Here is a 5,807-nt window from a genome sequence, read left to right as displayed (position 1 = left end):
AGCACTGACTTTAAATAGAAGGGGAACCAATCAGGCAACGAGCAGTAGCTGGCACCAAATGAGCAGGTGCAGGTGAGAGCAATGGGCAATCATGACACCACTGTAGTATAATTTGCAAACTTTTCCTGAATTCTTTTCGCTGACGCGGATTTACTTTTCCAAAAGATTTTTTTTTCCAAAATTATTGTTTTGTTCATTATTTATTATTTCACTTATTTATTGACAGCTAGCGACCTTGAAATACAACATTAAAGGGTGCAAAAATTTAAATCAAAGTTATAAATGCAGACCATTTACCATTTACCATTTAAGTGACCAAAAAGGAAGTAAAAGGACAAGATGGAAAAAAGGTTGAAAACATCACAAAACTGCATTTACAAAGTCTTGACAGTCTTTTTATAGACCCTTCACTTGTTTGTAAATATTGTGCCAAATTTGGTGGGCAGGGCTTTGTCTGGAAGCAAAAGAATTCTTGTGCTGTCAGAAGACAGAGTAAAAGAACACTGTTGTTGTTGCTGTTGTTGTTGAGTCACTCAAGGCGCCTAAGGTAATCCTTAGTTGCGCTAGACTCGCTTGTGGAAGGCTCCGTAGTTCTCCGAAGGAGAGGGGGCTGCGACTGTCCTGTGCCGCAAGGCCTGACGAGGTGTGACCCAAGCAAACCAAGCATACGAAGCCTCTGAAGTCCTTAGTACGTTCGGACAGGCCGGTGCAGGATTTACGGAAGCCCCGTGGGCAGGTAGTACAGGTGATTGGGGTGTGGTCGCAGCGAATGGTTGGAAAGCACCACTGGCATTTGGACTGGGGGCCAGGGTTGCTCTCGATGTCGCCCACTCTAAGAACAGAGAGAGGAGAGTAGAAGAGAGTAAAGAGAGGGACAGATAGAATGAGAGAAAGACAGACAGAGTAAAAAGCAAAAAGAAGAAAAGAGAGTGCGAGGTGGGGAGAGTAGGAAAAGAGAGGTATAGAGAAAATGAGCGACAAGACTGTAAAGGGGGAAGAGAGAAAAGGAGAGACAAAGAAGGAGAGAGGACCAAGAAAGAGAGAGCGAGTCTGAGTGGATTGAGTTGGATTCGTAAGGCTCCCCCGGGAGAGAGCCCTTCGCAGGACACCACGAGAAGGTTTCTAGTCTTTGTCCTGCAGAACACTGTTGTAGCTGCAAGTTGTCATGTTGTGTGTTTGTGTAACAGAATTGGAGAAAAATCGTTAGTGATTGGTCGAGTAATTTTTATTTACTGCACACCGTGGAATCCCTACTTAAATGTGGGCTGTGTAGTTTAAGGTGTCCTTAAAACACTTAAAGCTAAATATTTTCTCTATTACGTTTGTGTTCACAATGCCCAACTGAAATAAAAGAGCCTTCATATAATTTTTCCACCTATCTGCTTTTCTCTTACTTTTATTACCGGTGTTCCGTCCACTCTTCGCATTATGTTGGACGAAAGGAAGCGAGGGGTATGGTGTTCAGTGTTTTCAGGTGCGTGCTATTTGTTTTCATTTATTCGAAGATGGAAATTATCAATTTAAGAAAACGACTGTTTCAAATAAAGTCCCAATGGCAACCCTAACCTCCCAAAAAAGGAAAAATGAGTTTATTCAAGCCCTAAGAGTCATGTATGAGCACGATGCAAGCAGGCAGCTTGACAGAGGCTGCAATGAGGATTTCAGTCAGAAGATGGCGTCAGTAAATCGAATATTTTTGAAGTTACGGACACCACCTTTAAGTCTGCGCCATTTTTGTCTGGCATCCTGCTGCCACGCTGTGCCTAGTATTACTGGCCTTTGCTTGTACCAGAAAACACAGTGCCGTCTAGTAGTAAATATTACACATTGGGGTTTTAACATTCTCGTTCCAACAAGCCATATTATTGAGTATCATGAGGTTTCTTGGCGCTTAAGAGCATTTTAATGGACGAGTTTGTCAGGATTACCAGAACAGAGCAGGAGACCCCAGAGCGTTCGTACAATTCTGTATTTGGGGAAGCGTACAGGGTTAGCGGGAGACGCGATGACCGTCGAACGTCAGCAGCAACGCCGTGAAGACAACTTTGGAACACGTAGCCAATCGTAGCGTGGGACGAAGGCAGTTCGAGTTTACCGGGACTGGCGAGAAGATCGTAGCGTGGGACGGAAGCAGGTCGGATCGGAGGCAGGCAGAATCCGGTAAACAAGTCAAGAAGGCACAGGTAAATCAGGAGAGTCAAAAGGGGTACAAAAGTAATCCTCAGACGAAGAGGTCTCGGCGTAGCGTGCTTAAAAAGGGAACATAAACCAATCAGGAAGCGCATTCCAGCGCACCAGATGATTACCCCAGGTGGCTCCACTTAGGTAATCATGACAGAACCTTCCCCTCAAGGGACGGCTCCAGAAGTCCCCCAGGAAAAAAATAAACCCAAGACACGTCACAGGGAAACTCAGGACAGGCAGAATCAGACAGGACAGGCAGAATCAGAACCGGCAAGCAGGACAGGTAAACAGGAGAGTCGGACTCCGGACAGGCAAAATCAGGAGAGTCGGACTCCGGACAGGCAAGACGGGACAGGCGGAATCAGAACAGGCGGAATCAGAACAGGCAGAATCAGAACCGGCAAACAGAACAGAATCAGAACAGGCAGAATCAGGGCCGGCAGCGGAGTCGGACTGGCAGGCAGCGAAGTCGGACTGGCAGGCAGGAGAGTCGAACAGGCAGGCCGGGGAGTCGAACAGGCAGGCCGGAGAGTCGAACAGGCAGGCCGAAGAGTCGAACAGGCAGGCCGGAGAGTCGAACAGGCAGGCCGGAGAGTCAAACAGGCAGGCCGGAGAGTCGGACAGGCAGACCGGAGAGTCGGACAGGCAGGCCAGAGAGTCGAACAGGCAGGCCGGGGAGTCGAACAGGCAGGCCGGGGAGTCGAACAGGCAGGCCGGGGAGTCGAACAGGCAGGCCGGAGAGTCGAACAGGCAGGCATGGGAGTCATTACTTTGGAGAGATAGGACCAGTCCCGACCAAACAGATCCCACTCGAGCCGTAACTGACTCACTTGCTTAGCCAATTTCGCCACGTTGGAAATGACTTGCCGAACTGCACATTCTAAAGGGGAATTGGGCTGCTGGTTCTGGCTTTCATAGTCGTCAGGGGGCAGATGTACGAACGCGGGGTCCATTCTTGGTCTGAGGATTCTGTCAGGATTACCAGAACAGAGCACGAGACCCCAGAGCGTTCGTACAATTCTTTATTTGGGGAAGCGTAAAGGGTTAGCGGGAGACGCGATGACCGTCGAACGTCAACATCAACGCCGTGAAGACAGCTTCGGAACACGTAGCCAATCGTAGTGTGGGACGGAAGCAGGTCGAGTTTACCGGGACTGGCGAGAAGATCCTAGCGTGGGACGGAAGCAGGTCGGATCGGAGGCAGGCAGAATCAGGTAAACAAGTCAAGACGGCACAGGTAAATCAGGAGAGTCAAACGGGGTACAAAAGTAATCCTCAGACGAAGAGGTCTCGGCGTAGCGTGCTTAAAAAGGGAACATAAACCAATCAGGAAGCGCATTCCAGCGCGCCAGATGATTACCCCAGGTGGCTCCACTTAGGTAATCATGACAGAGTTAAACAATTAGATTTGCATCCCAGAGAACATCCTACTATTCTTCTTGGCTGTAAATGTGGCGTTGTAGTTAAATTAAACTTTATAACTGGATGGTTAATATGCTGCCCAATTATTTACCTTACAGAAAAAACTTTGACGAGCAAGCGAAAGGCGCTGCTATCGGCATATATCTGGGCACCACATACTCATGCATGGGTGTTTTCCAGCACGGCAAAGTGGAGATCATCGCCAACGACCAGGGCAACAGAACTACGCCCAGTTATGTGGCGTTCACGGACACGGAGAGGCTGATCGGCGATGCTGCCAAGAACCAGGTGGCGTTGAACCCCAGCAATACTGTATTTGACGCCAAGCGACTGATTGGCAGGCGGTTCGACGACTCAGTGGTCCAAGCGGACATGAAGCACTGGCCCTTCAAGGTGCTTGCTGGGGGAGGGAAGGCCAAAATACAAGTGCAGTACAAAGGGGGAGCAAAAACATTCTACCCAGAGGATATCTCCTTCATGGTGCTGGTGAAAATGAAAGAAACTGCTGAAGCCTATGTGAGTCAACCAGTTTCCAGCGCCGTGGTGACAGTCCCCGCCTACTTCAACGACTCTCAGCGTCAGGCCACCAAAGACGCCAGAGTCATTGCGGGACTGAACATCCAAAGAATCATCATCGAGCCCACCGCCGCCGCCATCGCCTACAGGCTGGACAAAGGCCATTCGGGAGAACGCAACATCCTCATCTTCGACCTGGGCGGCGGCACCTTCGACGTGTCCATCCTCACAGTTGAGAACGGCATCTTTGAGGTCAAAGCAACTGCCGGTGACACGCATCTTGGTGGAGAGGACTTTGACAACCGCATCGTGGATCACTTTGTGGCAGAGTTCAAGAGGAAGCATAAAAAAGACATCAACCAGAACAAGAGGGCCTGAAGAAGGTTGCGCACTGCCTGCGAGAGGGCCAAGAGAACTCTGTCCTCCAGCTCCCAGGCCAACATCGAGATTGACTCACTCTTTGAGGGCATTGATTTTTAGACCTCCATCACCAGAGCACGCTTCGAGGAGCTCCACATTGATCTATTCAGAGGAACGCTGGAGCCGGTGGAAAAAGCTCTGAAAGATGCCAAGATGGACAAAGGCCAGATCCATGATGTGGTCCTTGTTGGCGGCTCCACACAGATCCCCAAGGTCCAGAGGCACCTGCAGGACCTTTTCAATGGCAAGGAGATGAATAAGAGCATCAACCCAGACGAGGCCGTGGCTTACGGTGCTGCTGTGCAGGCCGCTATCCTCACGGGTGACACCTCAAAGTCCAGGACTTGATGCTGTTGGACGTGGCTCCTCTGTCCGTCTGACTCCGTCCCTGTTAAAACCTGTTTCCTGCCTGATTCCCATTTTCGACCTGTTTCTGAACCTGACTACGCCTGTTCTGCCTGCCATCTGCCAACGACCTCTATTACGAACTTGACATCGCCTCTGATCTCCAGCCCTGGTCAAACGACTTGCCATTCCCGCCTGTCTTCTTCCGACATGGAAGTGTCACTCCCGCCTTGCTCGCTCCCGCTCTCCGCCAGTCCTCGGATCAAGCAATCAAGCAAGCCTTACTCTCACTCTCTTTCAATAAAATCTGAGAAACGCATGCAATTGAGTCCTGTGTCCGTTCTGGTCTGTGACAGTTTAAGGTTGCACAAATAGCGATTTTAAACGGACAGATTGTGTTGTGCCTCATACTGGTACAAAAACATTTTATTAGTAAAAAAACAAATACGTGATCTACAGTACCAATGTTAATTCTTATAGAAAAAAAGCATAGGTTGACATTTGTATTTCTTTCACATAGTGGAATCCTACCAAGTAGATGCCACCATGTTTGGTATCTTGTTGCGGCACTGGTTTTCATTGGCATTAGACAACAGTGCCATACAGAGGTCAAATATTACACATCGGGGCTTTTTTCAATACCCGGGGAAACGGGCTACCTCAAAAGCATTCTAGCAGTCTGTGGCTGCAAGGGATTTAAACAAGTGATTGGACCAGGGAACGTCCGCGTTTGCAGTGTCCAATTCACATCTGGTAACTTATTGTGGCGATCTGGCTTGGATTTACTTGAATACCAAATGCCTTATTAGGTGTAACTATGATAAGTCAAGAGGAAATTCTAAATGTTTGCCACCAATTGCGATTATAGACTCTAAGTTTGCTACTAATGGTGCTAGCTAGTAGATCTATTCCATTAATCA

General features: G+C 48.7%; 1 pseudogene; it reads left to right on the top strand.

The window, feature by feature from the left end:
• The first annotated feature begins 3,678 nt into the window (after positions 1–3,678).
• LOC148363606 (heat shock 70 kDa protein 1-like) lies at positions 3,679–4,922 on the top strand (annotated as a pseudogene).
• The last annotated feature ends 885 nt before the right edge of the window (positions 4,923–5,807 follow it).

The sequence above is a fragment of the Urocampus carinirostris genome, chromosome 6, assembly GCF_059441175.1.
Source record: "Urocampus carinirostris isolate Australia breed hairy pipefish chromosome 6, RoL_Ucar_1.0, whole genome shotgun sequence".
In the NCBI taxonomy this organism is placed as follows: Eukaryota; Metazoa; Chordata; class Actinopteri; order Syngnathiformes; family Syngnathidae; genus Urocampus; species Urocampus carinirostris.
This window is presented reverse-complemented; position numbering and strand designations above follow the sequence as displayed.